The following is a 23,842-nucleotide window of genomic DNA, read 5'->3' on the forward strand; positions in this document are numbered from 1 at the left end:
CTTTATGTACTTGTGGATGCATATTATAGAACTAACTTGGCTGTACTATTTATCAGAAGAGTGTGTACTTTTGATTGGGATTTACAAGATTCAGATTTTCATCATCTCAAAGTATCCTGTGACACTATTAAGATACTATGTTCTGTGGCTTGGCCCTATGGAAAGTGTTTTTAATTTCAGTATATGTAAATGTATTTTTACTTATACGGTATACAAAAGTTTAATTTTTGTGTATTGATATGAAGGAATGATAGGTATTTCGTCGACCTAGTTTGCTAGTTTATTCCCTAAAAATTGTTATAATCTGGCACCCTGTAGGGAGAATAGAAAGACTTCAGGGAAACTGTGTCTTAAGTGTGTTCCAGGAAGCTCAAAGCATGATATATGTGAGGTAAAATTCTAATTCCTCTATTCTAGCTACTACTGCTTCTTCATTGCCTGGGAGTCATTTTTTATTATCTTTTAGCATTTTCTTTGAAATATATGAATACTTGGCTTTAGTATTGAGTTATGCCAATAAAAAGCAAAGAAGCCATATGCCTCAGACAGAATCTTTGGATCATAAAATGCTAACCTTAGAATGTATCTTAACATAATGTCTTAATATCTTATTTCTTCCAGTGAGGAAGTTGATGTCCAGAGACATTCCCTTTCTTCTTATAGGTCATATAGGTGTAGGGAACTTTTTTAAAAAGCTCCCTTTGCAGGGCACTTTGTGTGTGTGTGTGTGTGTGTGTGTGTGAGAGAGAGAGAGAGATGTGCCTCTACTTAATTTATCTTATAACATAGTATCATAGTGGCTAAGAGTACAATTTCTGGACCCAGAATGCCTGGTTTTGAATCTTAGCTCTGCCACTCACTAGTTGTATGAACTTAATTAAATTATCTTATTGTTGTCTCAATTTCCACAACTGTAAAATAGGGATAATAATTACATTTACTATCGATTTGACTATTAAATGAGTAAATATATATAAGCACTTAGAATAGTGTCTGGCACATAATATTACCTGAAACTTTGCTGTTGTTAGTATCATTATTAATAATTAATTTATGCAAAAATAGGGAACCAAGCTAGAAATGTACAATGAGATAGGACTGTGAACATCCAACAGGTCGTCTTAGTGTGATGAACATGTTGAATCCCAGTTGATTTTCCCAGCTTTGTCACCAATTGACTTTTTTTGTTGAGGAATTACTCTCTGTAACTTTCTATAAAATACACTTGATGTTGTTTGTTTATTTATTTATTTATTTATTTATTTTTTCCCCTGATAAATACAGAATGTGCTATAGACAGGGAAGGACTATGAGATTAACCAAAATTAAGCCACTTAGATTATTAAGTTAAATATTCATTGACAACAGCTAACACGCTTCACAATTGTTAATTTCGCATCTACTTCAGTGAGAATGATGATCACAGAAAAGGAAAATACAGAGCACTGATAAATGATGTGTTCATGACTTTTAAGTGAATGACAAAGCCAAGATTAATATTCTGAGATATTACATCCATATTTAAAATAAATGTCTTTCAAAATGACAACTTGAGACATTTGGAGAATGTGAGCATCAGGTGCATAAAAATATTTTGTTAATTAAATACATGGAAACCTGAAATATTTATATGGAGGGATAGGTACAATATTGCAGTTCCACCTGAAGTGGTACAAAGCTCTGCAAAGTCACAATAAGTGGAAAGAAGAACTCTTCCTACTTGGGATAGAAGCAAGGGTGACCTATGTGTATGGTAACTCATCAACCTAAATCTTACCACTGCCTAGCTATTACCTTAAATGTTTTACTCGGAAGAGATACAGGCTTTGAAAAAGGAGGCATGAGTACATCTTGGTAGAGGTCTTGAACTTCAAGTTTTTAAATACTGGAATATTGTGATTGCTTCAGAAACATATTTTTACATCTAGAGAAATGGGGAATTGCCTTCCTAAAAGTGAAAATGTGACCTGTAATGATCAGAATCTGTAGTGTTCACTTCTACTTGAAATGGATTATGTTTAGATTGAGCTACTTGTACTACCCTGCCCCTTTATTCTCCAAACATAGTAGAGACTCACAGACAGTCATAATGAATATAGTGCAATGTGCAAACAGTACTAAAACATTGAATATAGTGCAATGTATAAACAGTATTAAAGCATCATTTTGTTCACTACCATTCTTCTTAAGTTCTGTTAAGGGAATTTAGTAAAGTTATAAAGATGATAGACTGACAGACCTAAAAACTAAAGGACTCTGGGTTTGTTGTTCTAACACAGTGGTGGCAACGATGTGCCTGTCCTGACGAGGATAGGCCTCATGTTCCCATATTTAAGATGGTGAAATTTTCATTTGGTTCCCTGTTAAATGTACATGTGGAAGTGTGTACAATTTTTCCCCCATAAAATAATGCTAATAAGCCATTAAAGCAATCAGATTAAATAAAAGTTAGCAGCCACATTTATTTTAGGAGCAATTCTACATCAATAAAGATACAGGAAAACAAGGTGAGATAGGAAGTAGAAATCCACTCTTTTATGAATACAGGAAAAATTTCAAACCCAGTGATCAAAACCAGATCCAAGTCTCCATGGTCCCTACAGTTTTATATAATCTGGATTTTATATACCACCTCTCTGTTGCCAGGCCATATTCCTTGGGTTTCCTATTGTCATATTTATGTCAGGCCTAGATGAGACTAATTTAAAATTCAAACAGTATGTTATAATTTTTTTTTTTAGTATAATCAGGGCGAATAGAGAATCCAATAAGAGGAGGATAACAAACATCAAGCATGGCTGTGAATATGTAGTTTCACAATTAGAATGATAATATTGCTATGTGGCATCAGGTTTTGGTAATATTTTGAGTGAAAAATGATCCTTATTACCATATGACAAAATATACTGAAAATCTGAACTGTTAGACCAACACAGCTGTTAAATGCATGAATGTGGTTATGTGTTTAAAATGTTTTCTACTACAGCTATTATGTGGCATTTCTTAATCTCAGACTATTAATCGGCAATAACTGCAAGTTGTGGTGAGCATCACAGATGTAAGAAATTTGATCTCTGGCAATTTACCTGGAAAGAAAATGGCTAAACTATAGTTTTCAACTTAAGTTCTGCTCATTAGATTGGATAATACATTCACATAATTGCCGAGTACAGACTGAAATCATTTGGTTTCACCTTTTTTTATAAGTTATTTTCAAAATGCTAGCAACCGTATGCAAGTCTTATATGTGTATAAATATCTGTACATATATAATTCAAACCTGTAAATTACAAATATACGAAGGCTTTTGAAAAAACATTGGAACATCAAAATAACTCAAATTAGTTTCTTTTTCCTCTGTAAGCCAATTGAATCTGAAATAACATTGTACAAATATTTTATTGATTTAGAACATTGTACAAATCTTTCATTGATTTAGAATTGCCAGGAATAAATTTATGAATTATTCCCCCAACTTTTCAAATGCATATCTGTTTTTAGAATTCCTATAGGCGTTTGAACAAATCCTCAAATAAGATAAAATATTGACAACTAATTATAGAACAATTATCTTAATCAGCTAAGTTTTCTGTCAAGCTTTCTTATTGCTGCATTTTAGGTCCAGATGGACTCCTTTGGTCTTGATTATTATACTTGTTATCTGTAAAATAGAGACTTTGTCTATCTTAATATATCTTTGTTGGTTTGGGAATGTGAATAGTAAAATACCTAAGGATGATCTTGTGACTTTGAACTCAGAAACAGCTTATTCTTACTCTAGACCTCTCCACGTTTCTTTTAACTTGGAACATATCTTTCTGGATTAACTGATTACTCTGCTTGATACTATCTCTATTACATTCTTTTGATGTTTAGTTAACTATATAAAATCATAGTATTGATATTTTGGTTATAAAGAACAGAATCTTAAGTAGAGAAAGAAGTTTAATGGAGACATAAAGAAAAACTAAAGGAAACACAGGCCTCATGGGACCCAGAAGGCCAGGAGGACCTGAGCGTCTCCTTGTCTATGTCTGTCTCTCTCTGAGGGCCTTGTGCATGTTCCACTCTCGCTGTGTGTGTCTGCTCCCTTCTTTTCTTTTTGTTTAAAATTCTTTAATAGACGCTCTTTGCATTTAGGATAAAATCCAGATCTTTCTATGTCCTACAAGGTCTGGTATCAGCTGGCTCCTGACTCATCTTGCAGCTCATCTCATTACTTACGGAGCATCAGCCGTATAGGCCTTTTACTGAAAACAATCAAAACAAAACAAAACAAAACAAAAATGATCCAACCTGTTTCTCACTCAGGTACTTCACATATGCTTTCACAGTCTGGAAAGTTCTTTACCTTTCTACTCTGTTTATCCGTGCATTTGCATAAGTGCCATTTAGTTAAGTTTTCCTTAACAGTCTAATTAAATGAAACCCCCTTGATATAATTCTTCATTGTGTTTTATTTTTCCTTTGTGGTACATATCATAATTTATCATTATACATATGTCACTCTCCTACTGGAAGCTAAGCTTCTCAGAAGAACAGACTCTGTCCATTTTATTTATTGCTGTGTCTTGAGTGCATAGCACAGGCTTGGCCTATAGAGGAATCTGTGTTCCTGGACATACTTAGAGTTTCTTGCTTGACTGAAAATGGTGCCTGCAGTCCCTAATGTTCCAAGACCTTTTGCTTAGCTCTACAGAGTTAACTGATAGATGTTTCACTTTACTTATTTATTATTATTATTATTTTGAGACGGAGTCTCACTCTTTCACCAGGCTGGAGTACAGTGGCGTGATCTCAGCTCACTGCAACCTCCGCCTCCCTAGTGCAAGTGATTCTCCTGCCTCAGCCTCCCGAGTAGCTGGGACTATAGGCGTGCACCACCATGCCCAGCTAATCTTTTTGTGTTTTTAGTAGAGACGGGGTTTCACCATTTTGGCCAGGATGCTCTCCATATCTTGACCTTGTGATCAACCCACTTCAGCCTCCCAAAGTGCTGCACTTTTCTTTTTAATTTCTTTGGAGGGAGAATTTGATTGACTGCGGACCCTTAGAATAATCAAAGGTAACCCACTAGCCATGTTAAAAGTTTTTGATTGCCAGTATAATCCAAACCCTCTTCTAGAAAAACCGCACGTGTCACAGTGCCTATTATTGTCTAGTTTTTCTAGTAGAGGGTTTGGATTATGTTGACAGTCAAAAACCTTTAACATGGCTACTGTTGTCAGTATGATATAGCAATATAAATACTTCCAGGACTCTTTTGTTTGTAGTGAATTGATATTGGCTAGCAAGTGAGTTATTTATCAACTAAAAGTCTTGAATATTATTTTTAAAAACACTTTAATATTTCTCACTTAAACTTCAGAATTCAGCAAATGTTACGACTGAAAATAATGTTAATGTATTTCTGTAGGTCCTACAGAGTTATCTTGAGAGTAAATGAAGGCATATCTGACTATCTTTTACTCTGTAAAAAAAGATGCTTTAGAAATTCGGAATGTCAATGTGGTGGCAGAAATAATGTATGAAACAAGTAGTGTGGTGACTTGACAGCCTTTAGTTCTAGGACATTGTTAGATATAGGTTTTACTCCTTTATTGAAGTGGTAGTTGCAAGTTATATGTCTCACAAAGAACATCTCATAAATTTTGCATTTATGATTTCTGAACAGGACATGAGTTTGAGGCTAGTGTTATATACGTCCTTCATCAATCAGATTCTTGGAACTTAATGTCTGAAACTATGTTTCTGATTTCTTCTGGAATCCACAGGAAAATTAATGTACATTTCAAATTCACTTTTGAAAAACCTCATGCGTACTTGGTGAAAATTGTCCTTGGTTCATAGTTTTTTACTGCCATACAGTATTCGGTGTTGTACAATGTCCCCATAGTCATATTGGTGTCTTCACAATTTTAATGGGAGTTTTACATATAAGGAAATAGTGACTTACACTACTTAAAAAAATCAATTGTGGTACTTCCGTGATGTAGAAACTGCATTGATGAGGTATCAGCCAGGTGTGAGTCAATTAATATAACAGGGCATCTTAAATTTTTTTCTGGCCATTTCTATTTACCTTCAATACAAGGCCAAGGCGAATAGCACGGAGCTTCAGAAAATCCAAGCCAAGATTTGTTTTGGGAACTCCACATGAAATTATCTTTCTGTTACTACATTTATAGAAATATTCATTATCTAATTCTTTGCTAAAGTGTTTACCTTTATTTTCTCTCTAAAAGAAAACTAAATTTTTTCAAATCTGAAAAAACTCAAATTAGTATTTCAAATCACTATTTTTTTCAAATCTGAAAAAATTAATAAAAACTTGTTGCTTGCAATTGTGTATAATTTTAATGATTACGCACTTTTTTATGGGGCTGAATCTCAACTGAATATTTGTCTTGGTTAGAGTTGAGATGCTCAAATATGCGTTGTTTTCAAATTGCATTATAAAACAAGTCTTTTTTTGTTCCTACTTTATAAAAAAGCTTAATGTTGTAAGAATAACATGTTGTATTTATCCATGAAATAATGGCTGATTTGAGTGAGGAAATGCGCACCAGCTCATTGGGGGAATAGTTGAGTGGCTTTTCTGAGTTTAACTTAGCCTCTGAATTCAGCTGAAGTTATTGAGAACTGTGCAGTGACCCGGAAAACAACAACAACAATCACAAAAGAGTTCCATTGTGACATGTTAACAGAAGAAGGGCAGATGCCACTTAAGTTACCTTTTTACTTCACATACTTTCTTAGACACATTATACATATCCACACCCGTATGTTTCATATATATATATGTTTTCATAGGATTATTACAGTTTATTGAAATCAGACAGTATCACTAAATATTTCCTACTTAATTTCCTATGCCTTGAGTGAAAACATGTTCAAACTGGGGGAAGAGTTTGAAGGAAAAAGAGCCTTGTGCTAAATCATGTGATTTTATAGGCCCATGACATTCTTTCAATGGGGGAATTTCTGGGGATCATTTTTGGGCTGATTTTATGCATATATACCAAACACTTTATTCATAACATAAGCATAGTAGCTATTGTGAATATTATTAATCTACTCTACTTAACATATGGTTAAAAAAACATAATTTTCCGTCTTTTTTTGTTAAATAGACTTAATGACAAACATCTTGCAAATTAGATTTTCATATATTTCATCTCTTTCTTATGCTCAATTTAATCTATCAAAGCCACACATTGTAGAAGACATCTGGTATTGAGCTTAAGCAGCTGGGTTTCATTTGTAAGGGTTTTGAGCAAATTTCGGTGCTTGCCAACAATAATATAACAGTTGGCCAATGTGTTTTCCTTGTGGCAGATTTGTGCAGTGTGGCAAAATAGACCTGAGTTCAGGATCAGGTGCTTTTCTGCCTCTTTTTGGCCTGTCTGGTGGGACTTGAGGTTTTATGCAGATGTTCAGTGAGCACTGGCTGAGCGCTTGCTGCAATGTCTATTGAGTAGGAATCATCTGGTGAGCCGTGTTTGACCAGCACCCCTCAATTTCAGAAACACGGAGTCTGCAGTTTTCCCAGCATGGTTCTATGTATTTCCTGTATCAGAATCACTCCAGGTCGTTTTTAACATACAGGTCCCAATACCCTATTTCAAAACCACTAAACCAAATATTTGGGAGTTGAGCTGAGAAGGCTTAAATTTAATAAGCTATCCCAAGAGAGTTTGTACACCTTGGATTCAAGATAATAAAGTTTAGTTTATTCTTTCCCTACAGATAGAACCTCTAACCCCACTTTCAGAACAAGAGAAGTAACTATGTATATTTAAAAGGGATTTTCAGACTTTGTTTCAAAAGTGACTTACCCATATACCCAGTTTAGACTTTTTATAAAATATTTTACCAGCATGATGTGTTGTTTAATAAAACAGTTGTCCTAGCACTATACAAATATTGTCCCCAATGATGAAGAAGGGATAAGGAATCTTTTTTTTTTTTTTTTTTTTTTTGGAGGCGGAGTCTTGCTCTGTCGCCCAGGCTGGAGTGCAGTGGCACTATCTCGGCTCACTGCAAGCTCCGCCTCCTGGGTTCACGCCATTCTCCTACCTCAGCCTCCCGAGTAGCTGGGACTACAGGCGCCTGCCACCACGCCCGGCTAATTTTTTTGTATTTTTAGTAGAGATGGGGTTTCACCGTGTTAGCCAGGATGGTCTCGATCTCCTGACCTCGTGATCCACCCATCTCGGCCTCCCAAAGTGCTAGGATTACAGGCTTGAGCCACCGCACCCGGCCGAGGAATCTTAATTTACTATGAACAATCCAAGTAGGAGCTGAAAGATTTCTGAAAGAGTGAAATGAAATAAGAATCCCAAATTTCCCATCTCTTCCTCAGATACACTTAACTAAGTGATTTCTGTCTCCAAATAGTCATGAGATACCTGTGAAGCTCCTGGAAATATGTTCAGAATTTGGCTGTGAGATTGCTCCCTCAGAAAGCACTGTGTTGCAATTTGCATGCTCCTGAGCCCTCTGCTCATCCCCAGTTACATTAAACAGGTTATTCCTAATGGAAAGAGTTATGTCTTTGTGGCTATCTAGGCAGTTTTGGGGACTGTTCTGAAAAGAAAAGAAACTAAGTCATAACTCCTTCCTGCTTCTGCTGGAAAAGATCTATGCCAGAATTCTTACTACCTTAGTTTAATATTATTTTGTGGATTCTGAGTCCAGAATTGAGTTTTCCAGATAAACACTTCTGAGTTCCCGGGCAATATGGAAACATACCCAGGGAATGACTGTGTGGTTGATGTGAGGTTTGCCTCTTTGGAAGTAAATAGATAGTGACTGATTGTTGTTAAAATGTCATTAACTGGAAATGTACTTTTCACCCCATCTTGCTTTGAAAATTAGCACTCAAAATAGCTATTTCAGAGAGCTCCTGTGTTCCCTCAGGAACTTTGGACTTGATTTAGAATACACACACACACACACACACACACACACACACACACACACACCCCTCCATTTAATATACATAGGCAATACCCCAGAATATGTAAAATTAAAAGAGGGTAAGAAAAGAGGCATTCCAAATGCTTGGGATTGTCCTGTTCCATAACCCATGTCATGCATGGGCTACATCTGCAGCTTTTTTAAGTTTCTGGAGGAAGCTCAGCAATGCAGCTGTCTCTAATGTACTGTGAACCTTGAAAAGGAATTTCCTTTCAAGTAAGAACGGAAGTAGTTTGTGTGTGGGATGATGGAGCTGAAGGTTTCCTTTAACAGAAAATAAAGTGCTGTTATGTAAATAAACATCTATACAACCTAAAACAAAAAGGCACCTACGTTTGAAAAAAAGACCTAGTTAATTTTTATTATCTACTTTTGTTTTCTCATTTTTGAAAGTGAGGAAAATGAAGCAGAAAGTTGTTAGGTGAATTGTTTAAAGTCTCACTATTAGTACTAGAGTCCCAGGACAAAACTTGGGATCCTAGAGTTTTTAGTTCTAGTTCTTTAGATATTACTTTAGATTTGGCCTTAGGATTGCTGTTTAGGCTGTATGTTTAGAAAGCCAAAACAAGGTCTTTGCCATGTGATGTGTTTGGATCTGTGTCCCTCCCAAATCTCATGATGAGTTGTAATTCCCAATGTTGGGGGAGGGAACTGGTGAGAGGTGATTGGATCATGGGGGCGGTTTTCCCCCTTGCTGTTCTTGTGACAGTGAGTGAGTTCTCCTGAGATCTGATGGTTTAAAAGTGGATGGCACTTCCCCATTTACTCACTGTCTCTCCTGCCGTCATGTGAAGATGTGCTTGCTTCCCCTTTGCCCTTCCACCATAATTGTAAATTTCCTGAGGCCTCACCAGCCATGCCTCCTGTATAGCCTGTGGAACTGTGAGTCAATTCAACCTCTTTTCTTCATAAATCATGCAGTCTCAGGTAGTTTTTTTTTTTTTATAGCAGTGTAAGAACAGACTAATACACCACAGGAGCATTTTATTTAAGAAACAGGTTACAAAACATATGCTATCATCACCGCCACCTCCAAGAATAAATGTCAGTGTATGGAAAAAACTCAGAGCTGACAACTTCTGCTTTGATTTTCCTATTTATTCTAATATATGCATTCTAATATTCTAATATAGTTTGCAAAAAGTATTCTATATTCAACCACATTTAGACTTTCATAATTTAGTGATTCTGGGAATGCAGCTTATGCATAGTTTGTTCTGACCTAAAATACCTCAGTATCTGAGGTGAGAAGGGGACAAAGTAGAGGAACACATTTGAGGTCTAGGTCAAAAAATTTGCACCCCAGATTGAAGAATGGAGCATCTTTTTTTTTCCTCTTCCTAAAATGTTAAATCTAAAGAGATTACAAGAAAAATAACCTAACTAGCTGTGACTGCAGACAAGAAATGTGATCTGCAGCTGTACACCTTGGAAATGAGTGTGAGCATCTTTACAGATTTATTTCTTAATGCTAAAATTGCATGGTTAATGTTCCTTTCCATTGTAGGATATCGCTTGTACTTGGATCCTCTAGATTTACATATTTGATTTTATGGCTTTGGGCAATTGCTATAGAATGTTTTAGAACAATCAGTGAACCTTCTTTAGCAGGCAAAATTGCTGTAGTATTTATGCTGAGTTTTCAAACTCTCCATTAATTATTTCTTCAGTAACTGTAAATACCGACTTTGGCTTTGCAAGCCGAATGAGAATGCTTCATTTCCTTTTGTGGCTTTGTTTGGCTTCTTATATTTGCTACTTAAGGGCCTTTAAAAATCTGCTAAAGATGTCATATTATCTATTGACATTTTATGAGATACTCTGGCAAAATAACTCCCCCAAGAAGTTCTAGAATGGTTTACTTTTTAGTCTTGATTGTTTTTATTGTTTCTGTGCTTTTAATGAATCACATTATTATCTTCAAAATAATAAAAAAAGATCTAGGAGTAAAAAAGAAAGTGGCATTCTTATAGTTACAATAGCTATTAATAAACTAATAGACAATAACTAACATATTCCATTTGTGATTTTACAATTTAGAAATCCAAGCATACAAATATCAACATTCGTTTTAGGTTTTAATATGTGCCTGTTTCCATTTATACATGTTAAACACAGAGCAAGTTAAGGATAGTTGCTCTTTCAGATATAAAAATACTTATGGTTTTACAGTTTTTTTAGCTATAGTGATTAAAATAATATGATTATAGCCTAGCGTAGATCATAGGTGCAGGAGCTTTTATTATTCCATTTGTATAAATGTGGGAACAGTTCAGCGGAAGATACATAACTTGCTCAAGGTCACAGAGTTAATACATGGTACATTTTAGATAGAAATCAACACCCTGGCTGTTGTATCCTTTCTTCTAGCAGCTATGCCAGACAACATTTCTTAGAGGAGAATATTTATATGACTTGATATTCAAAAAGATGCAAAGCCACAAAACATAAAACATTTTAGAATTTGTTAATAGTAAAATCAGTAGTAGTAAATAAAACAAACTACAGACAAGCAAAAGGACACCCCATACTCTAGAAAATCAAGCTGTATGACATGTAACTGGAAAGTGTCTATTACTAATTGCATATAAAAAATCTTCAAGAAGGAGAAAAACGAAAATAATAAAAGTAGCAGAAGATATGAACAGGGCATTCACAGAGGAGTAATATGGAAATATAGGAAAAGAAGCTAAATAAATAGAGAATTGCAAGTTAAAATAATATGACATATCACATTATAGTCAGCAGATTGGCAAAATAATTAGCAGTTTAGATTACCAAGGTTTGGCAAGGATGTGGAGAAACTAACTTCTGTTAGTTGGAGTGTAATAGTTCAACCATTTTTAAGAGTGATATATCGTTAATAGGTATAGATAAATAATTATATGGAAATATTCATAAGATTAAGAAATAGTGTCATAGACATGACAGCAAAAGCAATAATAGAAAAAATAATGAAAGTCTTTATCAATTAAACAAAATTATATGCTTTAGAACAGGGGTTCCCAACCCCTGGGCCGCAGACTGGTAGTGGTCCCTGACCTGTTGGGAACTGGCCACACAGCAGGAAGTGAGCAGTTGGCAAGTGAGCATTATCGCCTGAGCTGTGCCTCCTGTCAGGTCAGTGAGAACATTAGATTCTCATAGGAGAGCAAACGCTATTGTGAACTGTGCATGCAAGTGTTCATGCACAATTGCAGGCTCCTTATGAGAATCTAATGCCTGATGATCTGAGGTGGAACAGTTTCATCCTGAAACCATCCCCCACCACCCCTCCCAGCCTGCCCACCCCTGTGCATACAAAAATTGTCTTCCACAAAACTGGTCTTTGGTGCCACAAAGGTTGGGGACTGCTGCTTTAGAGCACATCACCAAGTAAGTGAAAAGACAGTCCACGTAACGGTAGAATATATTTGCAAATCATATATCTTATAATACACATGAATCTAGCTTATGTAAAGAACCATTACAAATTAATAATAAAAAAAACCTAGTTTGAAAATGGACAAGGCTCTAAACAGACATTTCTCCGAAGAATGTATACAAGTGTTTGACAATCAAATGAAAAAATATTCAGCATCCTGTTATCAGAGAAATGCCATCAAAAACACAATATACCACTTCACATGTACTAGGATGCCTGTAATAAAATATAACAAATGATCCTAAAGATGTGGAGAAATTGGAACCCTCATCTGTGGCTCCTGGGAATATAAAATGGTACAACCACTTTGGCAAACAGTCTGGCAGTTTCTCGAAGTGTTAATCATGTAGCTGTCATATGATCCGGCAATTTGACTCCTAGGTATATGCCAAAGAGAGATGAGAAAATGTGTCCACAAAAAACTTGCACCCAGATGTTCATAGCAGTGTTATAGATAATATAAATGTTAAATATATTAATAACACAAACAGTTGTATACCTATGTAATAGAATGTTATTTGACAATAAAAAGAATGAAGTACTGATACATGCTACAACATGGATAAATCTTGAAAACGATGCTAAGTGAAAGAAACCAGATACAAAGACCATAGATTGTATTTTCTATTTACATGAAAATTCCAGAGAGGCTTGGGGGCATAGGGAGTGACTGCCTGTATATGGTTTTGGTTTTGAGGGGGTTGAAGATGTTCTAAAATTATGTCATTTGATGGTTGCATAATTCTTTGCCTATATTAAAAAGCAATGATTTGTATATCTTAAATGAGTGAATTTTATAGTATGTTAATTATAGCCCGATAAAGCTGTAAAACTATTCATAGGAGTGATAATCAAATTTAGGATAGTGCAGAATAAGGGAGGTGAAGGAACTGGTACTCATTTGACTTCATTCTCTAATATTTTATTCCTTAGAAGTAAAATATCTGTTAAGATTTTATAAAATTGAGTTGTAAGAATCTTGTATTCTCTTATCCATTTTTTAATATATTTGTAGCATTTTATATAATAGAAGAGACAGCCGGAAATGAAATTAAGTACATTATCCCTCCTCCCTTTCAGCCTGAAACATGGATTTTTTCCTAATAATTGAAGACAATTCAAGAAAATATCTTCTACAACAAAATACATAACTAGGGCTCCTGCATTGAACATTATTTGCTTTCTTCTATATCAATTATAATATTATTTTATCTTTAACATCAGAATTTTACTGAAACAGTTTTGTTGGTCATTTTATTATTTAACTTATGAGAAAAAGTATATGTGATTTAGAGTTGCCACGAGTCCTGATTCAAATCAGATGCCTTTTCTTTTGCTAAAAACTTAGCAGAGTAGCCCACCTGCAATCCTGCTTGCTTCAGGGGAAATGATACCTTCTTGGGACAGCTGCTGTTCATACTTCTCAGTCTAGCCTTGTGAGTAGCTGTTAATTTGCCTATGAACCTTTATCATGGACTCTCTCCTCACAGAATAAAAGATTCTCTTGGCAGACAAAGTGCAGGCCCTAGGCCAGAAAGCCTCATTCCTGAATCAGAGGTGTCTATTACTTTTCTACTTGTTAATATAACAGAAATGCCTTTCCTGTCATAGGGGAGAGTGGTTGGGAAATTGCCTGTGCTGACAAGCCCTTCTCAGATAGGAGGAGCTCATAGACATAACATAAGCATATTTTCCTAGAATATTGTTCCATGCTTTTCCCACTCAGGGCCATGGCCATTACTGGGGAGGGAAAGTGACCTCAGGGTCTTGAGGTTTGTTTGTTGTGGTATTAATAACGTATGGTGGCAGGGATGAATATAGTTATACTAGCATTCAAATACAGTTGGAAATGCAGTTATTCTGTAGCATACAGGTTAGGTAAAGTTTCTTTCTTCTATTTCTAGAGCTTTTAAACATAGGAGCGATTGGAATAGTTTAAGCAAAATCAAAGTGAGAAAATGTGCAGTGCCAGAAGCTTGTGTGAGGGAGTGGAAATTTTTGTACAGAAGCCAGGTTTTGACTAGATAATACTTTTCAAATTGTGGTCCCTGCAGCAGCATTACATGGGAACCTGATGTAAAAGGAAGTTATTGGGTCTTAACTAAAATCCACTGAATCAAAAACCTTAGAGGGTTTTGAGCCCAGAGATCCATGTTTTAACAAGCCCCCCAGTGATTTTGTTATGCACTGAACTTTGAGAACCACTGGACTAAATTATGTTGGTTTTTCAACGGCGGGTAAATAACAGGCATTGGAAATGCGTGGAAGTGCATTTGTGAGCACAGTTTTGGAACGATTAAAGCATTTTATTTAGGTAATAGAGCCTTCTGTCTTATTTTTCTAGTAAATGAATTTTAGTTTAGAGAAATATAAAAATGCTACAGTATCTAGCAATCTGATTTAATCCATATATCTCTGAAGGATGTATTGGTTTCTCATTTCTTTTAATCAAATGAGAGAGTTGTTGAATGATTTAATAGAACTTTGGAAGTTTCAAACTCAAGTGATTTTTATTTGCTATAAATTATAGGTGCTTTCTTTGTATGCCCTTATATTTCCTAAACTTGCACCTTTTTACAGATTTAATAGGACCTAGATCTACTCTTAAGTCCTGAAGGTGTTATCCAAATAATTTAGAAAATTGCTAAGGGCCTTCCCTAGGTCACTTTACTGTGTAATTTTTCCCAAGTATGTTTTGCATTTTAAATGTTTTCATTTTTCCTCTTAATCTTGTTATATATCAGTAACACATGATGTGTTGGCATCTTCTGGAATAACACATTTGTTCCAAGTGAAAAGGACTAGGTTCAGAAAACCTAGTCGGCCAAGAAGTTTACCCGACAGAAACCTATGTTGAATCTAAAATTAGTGTGCTCACATTTTCCATCAAAATGAAAATGGAGTGAAGCCAAGAAAGCAATGTGAGAAGAAGTTTGTTGGTCTCTGCCCTGCATGAACAGCATTAACAAAATATGTCATTTAGTCTTGTAGATAATAGACGTATTGAAAACAATATTTTACCTGTAAGTCTGAGATGAGACACAAACTCTGATTATGTTACTCCTCCCCTTAAGAGTCATTTTATTACATCTTTAAAATAAGCATATAATGGCTTGAAGAAACCATTTTTTCCTTTGGTTTATCAAACCTTTATTAAATGCTTAGTGTCTTCCAACAGTGTGAAATGCCCTGTGGATTTAAGGAAAATATTCCCAGATGGAGGTCGCGGGGGCAAACAAATACAAAGAATACTTTGGGAACAGGTAGGTGTGCATCTGGCTTAAAGGGAGGTCTCAATCAAGTTGAGATCTAAAGGATGATAAGGCATGGCACTGTTGGAGATCATGGCACTGCCAGAGAACTGCACAGGGTTTAGTGTGACTGCAGAGTTAGAGGTGAGGGGTAGTGAGCAGCTAAGTTGAGATTTTAAACAGGGGAATGATGATGAAGGTTTGTGAGGACACAGGCTAGGAACCACATATGTTTTCCTGTGGGTGTATAGATCCATGGCTGGCTCTCGAGAAGAAAAGTAACATAATTGTATTTCCCACCCATTTTCTCTATCAGTTAATGGCAGTTCCATCCTTATAGTTAATTAAGCCAAAACCCTTGGAATTATCCTTAGCTTTTCCTCGTCTCTCACATAATACACATAGCCCATTGGAAAATTAGTCAGTACTGTCTACATTGGGCACCTGCATGCACCACTTCCAAATCCTCTTTGATCTACCTGTGACTGCTGTCAGGGCTGCAGCCACCAGTTCCATGAAGACATTGCCCAGCTTTGTGAAGGTGGAACTGAACACTGTCTCATCTCCTGGCCTCCTGTCATGGACCGTCTTTGATGCAGCATATGGGACGCTGGGAGGAGCCATTCTATACTCATGTATAACCTGCAATGAGGGCCAGATAATGGCCCATGAAAGCAGACCTTACTAGTGGGGTATAGGGGCTGAGAGGTAATACTTCGCCTTTGACTCCATGGGTTGGCTATACTTGGACTTGTTTGCTTTAGTGAAGTTGAACTAGATAACTTATCCTTGAATTGCCATTGTTTTCTTTGTTATTTCACAATCCTAGTCACAAACTTCAGCTTCCTGGGATGTCATTCCCAAATAAACTCACTCTATGCAAGCAATTGACTTAGGCTTTACTTTCCTGGGGAACCAAAATTATGAAGTACCTTCAAAATACAGTAGGTCCTCACTTAATGTTGTTGATAGGCTTTTAGAAACTGGCACTTTAAGCAAAACGACATATAATGAAACACAATTTTTTTCCTCGATGTTATAATGGAGATATATTGTCTCATGTCACTATAGTGAAGGTATTTTGAAGCTTAGGTTTTTACCAATAGGAAATGACATTATTTTGCTGAAGGAAATGACATTATTTGAGGACTTGCTACACATTGTTTTGCTTAAAGTTGCAGTTTCTAAGAAGCTATCAACACCGTTAAGTGAGGACTTACTATGTATCTTCAATCTGACCACTTCTCATCACTTCCACCACTGCCACCCATGTCCAAACCACAGTCAGTGTTTGCCGTCATTATAACAACAATCTCCTGACTGGCTCTCTGCTTTGGTTTTTGCTCCCTATAGTCTATTCTTAGCATAGCAATCAGAGTAGAAGTTTTCAAAAAGGCCCGTGAGGATCTGTTCCTCATTTCGTGTCTGACCTCACCACGTACTACTGTTACTCTTGCTGGAAAAACTGGCACCTGTTACTCTTCAAGAATGCCAGGTGCACTTCTCCTTCAAGGCCCTGGCTCGATACTCCTTCTGTCTAGAACACATTTCCCCCTTTCTTCACAACTCACTCTCTTCATCTTTCCCTTCTCAAAACTCACTTTTAGCCATCCTCTTTAAAATCATGACCACTCCCAATAAATCTGCCCTGTTTCCTACTTAATTTCTCTCCAAAGTGCTTAATATAATTTAGATATCTTCATGTTGTTTTATTTACTGTTTCTTTTTCTTTTGAAATTTCATGCCCTCTGTGAGGGCCTGAAATTGTGTCCGTTTCTTTCTACTGCTATGTCCTTGGGCCTAGAACAGAGCCTGGTACCTGGAAGGTGCTCATTTAGTAATTGTTAAGTAGATGAATGAACGGATACTTTAGAAACTGTAATTTTGGCCGGTGTGGTGGCTCATGCCTGTAATCCCAACACTTGGGGAGGCCGAAGTGGGCGGATCACCTGAGGTCGGGAATTTGTGACCAGCCTGACCAACATGGAGAAACCCTGTCTCTATTAAAAATACAGAATTAGCCAGATGTGGTAGCACATGCCTATAATCCTAGCTACTTGGGAGCCTGAGGCAGGAGAATTGCTTGAACTTGGGAAGTGGAGGTTGCCCTGAGCCACGATTGTGCCATTGCACTCCAGCCTGGGCAACAAGAGAGAAACTGCGAAACTCCGTCACGGGGAAAAAAAAAAAAAAAAAAAAAAAGAGTGATCTTAGCTGTGGTATAAAGAAGGCTAAAGGAAGGTAGGGATAGAGAGTAGAAATTAGGCTGTGCTGTCAACCAGGTAAGAAATGATGAGGACCTCCTTTTGGCATCTTTTTAATAGCATCAGTGGTGAGAGGAGGCAGGATGACAGAAAAATATAGAAGATTAAAATGATTGAGATGTTGATGGATTAGGTATAGTGAAGATGAGTGCAGAAGAGATATAAGAAGACTCAGGTTTTTCACTTTGGCAGCCGGATGGATGGCAGTGATGTTCATCAGAGAGAATGCTGAAGGAAGAGCAGATTTTGGAAAGAAAGGGATAGGATGGAAAGGCTTCATGAAAAAGAAGAGTAACTTCAGAGTTTGTTGAGTTTGACATATAAACAAGACTTCTTAGTGTCACTTAGATGCCTGGTAGTCAGTTAAGTGCGTTGGCCTAGGACTCAGGAAAGGATATTGCAGGGTAAACTCGTGCCTAGTGAGGAAGTTTTGCCTTGAGTTAGGCTAGTGGCCTTACAAAAAAAACAAGGAAAACCCACATGTAACTCACTGTGTTCCTGCAGGAGCATAGAAGTTCTTAATCATTGCCACTATTTCTTTTCTAGATTATTTAAAAAATAGAAAAAGAAAACCTTAAGAAATAAAAAAAAATGTTGGTATATTTTGAAAGAAAGATAAAAGCATTTCTCTTAAGACAAAATGCCTGAGTATCTCTAGAGTACAAGGAATTTACCTTTAGTTTGTCCTGGCTAGCATTAAACTCTTTATTTTGCTTTCATAGCCATTTCCTTTTATTGAAAACATGTTGAAGTACTTCTTCTTCCTTTAGTCACCAGAAATGAGTATGTTCTATACTAAAACACTCAGAATCCATATAATGAAAAATGTCTAAATGTTTCAAGTAAGATTTTTGGTATGTATGTATCTGTTTCATAATAGAAAAATTTTAATTGTTGTAATTTTCACAAACACATTCTTCATGTGTTTTGAAAGCTTTGGTTTTTGAAGCTTTGGTTTTTGCCAGTAGCTTTCATACCTCTGGTGATTTTATTACCTTATTTAATAGAGGAGAGTCAAGCCTCTTGAACTGGTCTTCAACTTAGAAATTTATTAAACAATTTGATTTCTCAAGGGAGCAATACTGTTGGAAAAGATTATTATATACAAATTTCTGGGCCAATAGAAGATAGAGATGAGAAATATACTGCCCGAGGAAATTTATAGAAACTAAACTAAAACAAAAATCATTCTTTCTGATCTCTTAGTTGGTGAATATACCTTAGCTGTGGATTAAATCTTTGACTTATTTGAATTGAATCCTTGCTGTTTAATCTCATACTGATACTTTGCAGTACACTAAGAAGATGTTAATGGTTTACCAGTCTGAGCTCACATTGGATACTCAATGTGTCATAGAGTTATGGAGGGCTGTGTTGCCAAAATTGCAATCAATAAAGCATAGATTATGAATATATATGTCTGTGTATGTGTATATATATATATGAACTCTATATTGCTGACAATGAAATTACAGTTCTTGCTTTCTGGAATTGAAGAAATCATGAAAACCATAATTCAAGGGCCTAAGATAGTTCAGATTTAGTTAAATAACTGTTTGTATTTGTTTTTTAAAATGCCTGGTTATTTGGTGACACTTTGTTAACTGTTAGTTGGGGTTCTCCAGAGAAACAGAGCCAATAAGGTGATAAAGCATGTGTGTGTGTGTGTGTGTGTGTGTGTGTGTGTAAAGAGATTTATTATAAGGAATTGGCTCACATGATTCTGGAGGCTAACAAGTCCCAAGATCTGCACTTGGTCAAGCTCGGGACCCAGGAAATTGGATGGCATGATTTGAGGTAGAAGGCCAGCAGAGTCAAGACTTAGGCAGAGAGGAGGTTTCAGTTCAAGTGCAAAGAAAGGAAAAAAGCCCATGTCCTAGTTTGAAGGCAGTCAGGTAGGACTTTCTTACTTTGAGAAAGGGTCAGCCTTTTTGTTCAATTTAGGCTTTCAACTAACTGATTGGATGAGGCCCACCCACAGTAGGGAGAGCAATCTGCTTTACCCAGTCTATAGATGTCAATGTTAATCTCATCCAAAGACACCCTCACTTACATAAACACTCAGAATAATGTTTGAGCAAATACCTGGGCACCTTGTGTCCCAGTCAAGTTGATGCACATAATTAACCATCACAATAAACAATTTTAAATTCATTCACATTTATTCAGTCAGGAAGCATCTTAGGCTTAGCTCTATGGATTGAGCAAGAAGGTCACACATTTTGGTTATTCTAATGAAGTAGAAGACAAGTGTCCGGTAACACTTAATAGAGACCAGAATAAAGTTTAATAAAATGAGGAAAACTACAAGTCTTAAGTAGTTGTATTCTTCGCTATGGTATTTTTAATGTATGTTGAAACTAACTATATGGGATTAAAATTCGGTTTCTTACTCTGAACTTTAAATTATTAAACAGCCATTAAGAAAACTATATACTTGTGTTTTAGTTTTATCCTTTTTACATTTTGTTTATATCACCATATATATTCATTTGGAAGGTGGTAGAATAATAATACAGTAATAAACACAGTGAAGAAGCAAAACAAATCATTAATCATTTGTAATTAAAAATTTTAAAAAATTAAAATGATTTAAGTGTTCTGAATTTCGTTCATATTGGAAATTACAGAAGTAAGAGTCTATTAAGCATACACATTTTCTTGAGTTAATATTCATCTTCTATTTTCTTCAGACTTGACCAATATGATATATCTCTTGCTTTTGGTTGCATGATAGTGACAAGGAAGCTGCGTCACAGTTGAGAGTCTTTTATGAAGGTATCTTTCTGAAAACCTATCTGTTTATGTTTCTTGACTGGGGAAACAAAAGTTCTAAGAGATAAGGGAGAAAATCATTGCTACAAATAGCAAACATAGTTTTCCCTCTTTTACAGATTTCTTTTTCAGCAGTGAATTAGAAGTGGTGGGCTTTGGAGAGATTTGTTCTTAGTAAGTTAATATTTGACTTGCCAGGCCATTTGGGAACACAGAATTGCCATGATATCTTCTGGGCATCTCCCTGGTTTTGGCAACTAGGAAATATTCAAGGCTGTGACTTCATGAAGAGAAGTTTGTCTCTGTGATATTATCCTGACTGCTATGTAGGATTGATGTAAAATGCAACATTTTGATGAATATTTTCTTTGAAGACACAAATCCAGTGTGAAAACCCTTTTTTATGAAAAAGGTTTATGGCACTTTCATAGTAGCAGAGCTTGTCTTGTTGATTTAGATCAAAATCATTTCCTCCCAACATCATAACCATTTTACTGTTCAGTGGTGCAGAAGGCATTATAAAGAGTTAGTGAATTGTTTTGGATCCTTCAGAATTAGATGACGGACTGAAAAGAAGAAAATATCACCAACAGAGATGATACTCTGGATAACTTCTTATTAAGGAAAAAAAAAATATTTCCATACTGAGAATTTAAGTGTTCTAATGATTTGAGCCTTTCAATAAACATCTAATACAAAACCAGATGTTCACAGTTCCACTTAGTCTTTCTTCATGCCTTCTCCACTTTGAAGTCTTACTGTTTTCTCTCTCAGCTTTTAGGAATGGGAAACAGGACTTCTCTTAATGTCTTAATGAATATTTATGAAGTCCTTTGACAATTAAGGGCTCATTAAAATTCACTTTAAAAGAAAGATAAAAACACTTTTAAGACCAAAGCACAGAAACTCACATCTCTCTTTGCTCATTGTGAGTTGTCAAGAGAAACACTCTACAAATGAATTGAGTGTCTCTTAAATGTGGTTCTAGGTAGGAGTTTGAATAATATAGATATATTTTATTATTGTATGATGACTTTAATTTTGCATTGACTTTTGGCTTGGTGTTTTTTTTTTTTTTCTGAAGATACTTGGAAGTAATGTTTTCGTATAGCGTATCATAATGCTTAGATAAGGCTTTGGAGTCACTTTTTGTATTTAAATCTCAATTTCAGCTCTTTCTTAGCTCTGCGACTTTGAGCAAGTTCTTAGTGCCTCAGTTTCTGTATTGCAATATGGAAAAGATAATACTACACATTCCACAAGCTCGTTGGAACAAGCAACTGAGTTAATACACGAAAAATACTTAGAATAGTGCCTGGAACGCTGGTTTTCTCTGCCTTGAGAAATCTTTCCTTTCAGTTCACAAGCTTTGGCCCTGCTAGAGCCACTTGGAAAGGCCTTTGTTTTCTCCTTACTCGGGGTGGAGGGGTGCACAGGAATAGTTAATGAATCCTCACTCTTGATGGGTAGCATTTCAGTTTTCTTCATTTTCATTTTTCATCATTGTCTTTTTTCTGAAGACCCCAAGGCCCTATGCTACCACTTCCAGCTACCTTGGACTGCAGCTGTTCTCCTGGTTTTAATATTATGCAAATAATATAAGGATGCCTAAATGTATATATTCAGTCACTTTCAAAAGCACATTCCTTTATGAATGAAAAAATGCTAAAGTAAACAAAGTACTTTGAAGCTAGAGAAGTTATGCTGTTTTTGCTGCTACTCTGGGTAAATCACTGTTATTTAGTAATGGAAATTTAAAAAAAAAAACCTGGACCTGAGTTTGGTAATGGAAATTAAAAAATACCTGGACCTGAAATCAGATAGAAAAGATAGAAAAGTTACACGCCTGTGCATGATTATTTTAAATATGAAATAGAGGTATGTTTTGGGATGAGCAAAGAAGTAAAGCATCCATCTGCATATTTCTTTTTTCATGAGGCTTAACATTTGCAGAAGTAGGCACTGACCTGGAAACCAAAAATTTGTAGTTTTGTTGGTAAATGTATTCCTCTAAAGAACATCCTACTTATTCTTAAGTCATTTACCATCCTACTTTACACACTGTAGGTCATAAGATTAAATGTGTCTTTCTAAAGTGCTGATAGCTATTATTTAACTCAAACCTTATCTTTAAGACAAGCCTCATAAATTTAATAATAATTAGGCATAGTTTCCACTGGAAATTTTACTGTTTTCACCATCTGTTCTTCTCAGAGTCTGTATAAAAGATATTGGATCTGTTTCACAGTAAGTTAGTAAACATTCACTTCTAATAATTATTTTCTACTGGAAAGTGATTGCTGTACTTAAGATTTTTAGGCATTTAATAGTGAATCTATCGTTAGTCTGTTTTTTAGATGCATGATAGCAGTACTTTATTTTCACATGTTGTATGTAGATGATATATTAATAGTATTAGTAGTATGATACTAATGAAAGATAAGAATATAATCCTGTGTCATTTAATAGCCATTGTGTACTTGAGTGTTTATACCCAATTTTGATTGTTGTTTGACTTGACTGTATAATTCTTACCCATATAGTCCTCAGTTTGGAGTAGAAAGACTTTATAGAACACAGTCAATTATGTCCATGCTTCCAAGTAGGCACTCAGATACAGTGGTACTATTTGGCCTGCTTTTTGATTTATATTACTGTAAGGCTTCTGTCTCTCAGCTCAGTAGCTCCATAGCTTTCTTTCCCTTCCATCCAGCCACTCTCACAAGCCTGATGTCCGTTCTTTCTTTTTCTAGTTGGACTGAAGGATCAGACTTGTTAATTTGTCTAGTGCAAAGAGAGAAAGAAGTGAAGACCCAGGTATTGAACTATGAATATCCTGTAACTATAAAACAAGGCATATTTTTTGTGTAAATAGTAAAATGTACAGAAGGCATTTCAAAAATAGTTTCTAAATTGTATGCAGAAATGGAAGTGTTCAGTTAATAGGCTTATCTCTTCCCAAGAGTCCTAGCTTGACTTACAACCCTTATTTCACTGTTTATATAGTAAAATTTTAGGATGAACTGATGCTTTGATTGGAGGGATGAGCTTAATTTGTACTCTGCAGGAATCCATTCCAACTTTATTAGTATTATACTTGAGATTGGTCTTATGCTATAGTTAACTTGTCTTTTTTAGTTCATTAT

The 23,842-nt window shown here is 35.7% G+C and overlaps 1 protein-coding gene across 5 annotated transcripts in view; it reads left to right on the top strand.

Annotated features, from left to right (window-relative positions):
- Positions 1-23,842, top strand: part of BMPR1B (bone morphogenetic protein receptor type 1B) — a 407,599-nt gene that overhangs the window by 303,761 nt on the left and 79,996 nt on the right. The gene's annotated exons all lie outside the window — the stretch shown is intronic.

This window comes from Chlorocebus sabaeus, chromosome 7 (assembly GCF_047675955.1).
Source record: "Chlorocebus sabaeus isolate Y175 chromosome 7, mChlSab1.0.hap1, whole genome shotgun sequence".
NCBI lineage: Eukaryota > Metazoa > Chordata > Mammalia > Primates > Cercopithecidae > Chlorocebus > Chlorocebus sabaeus.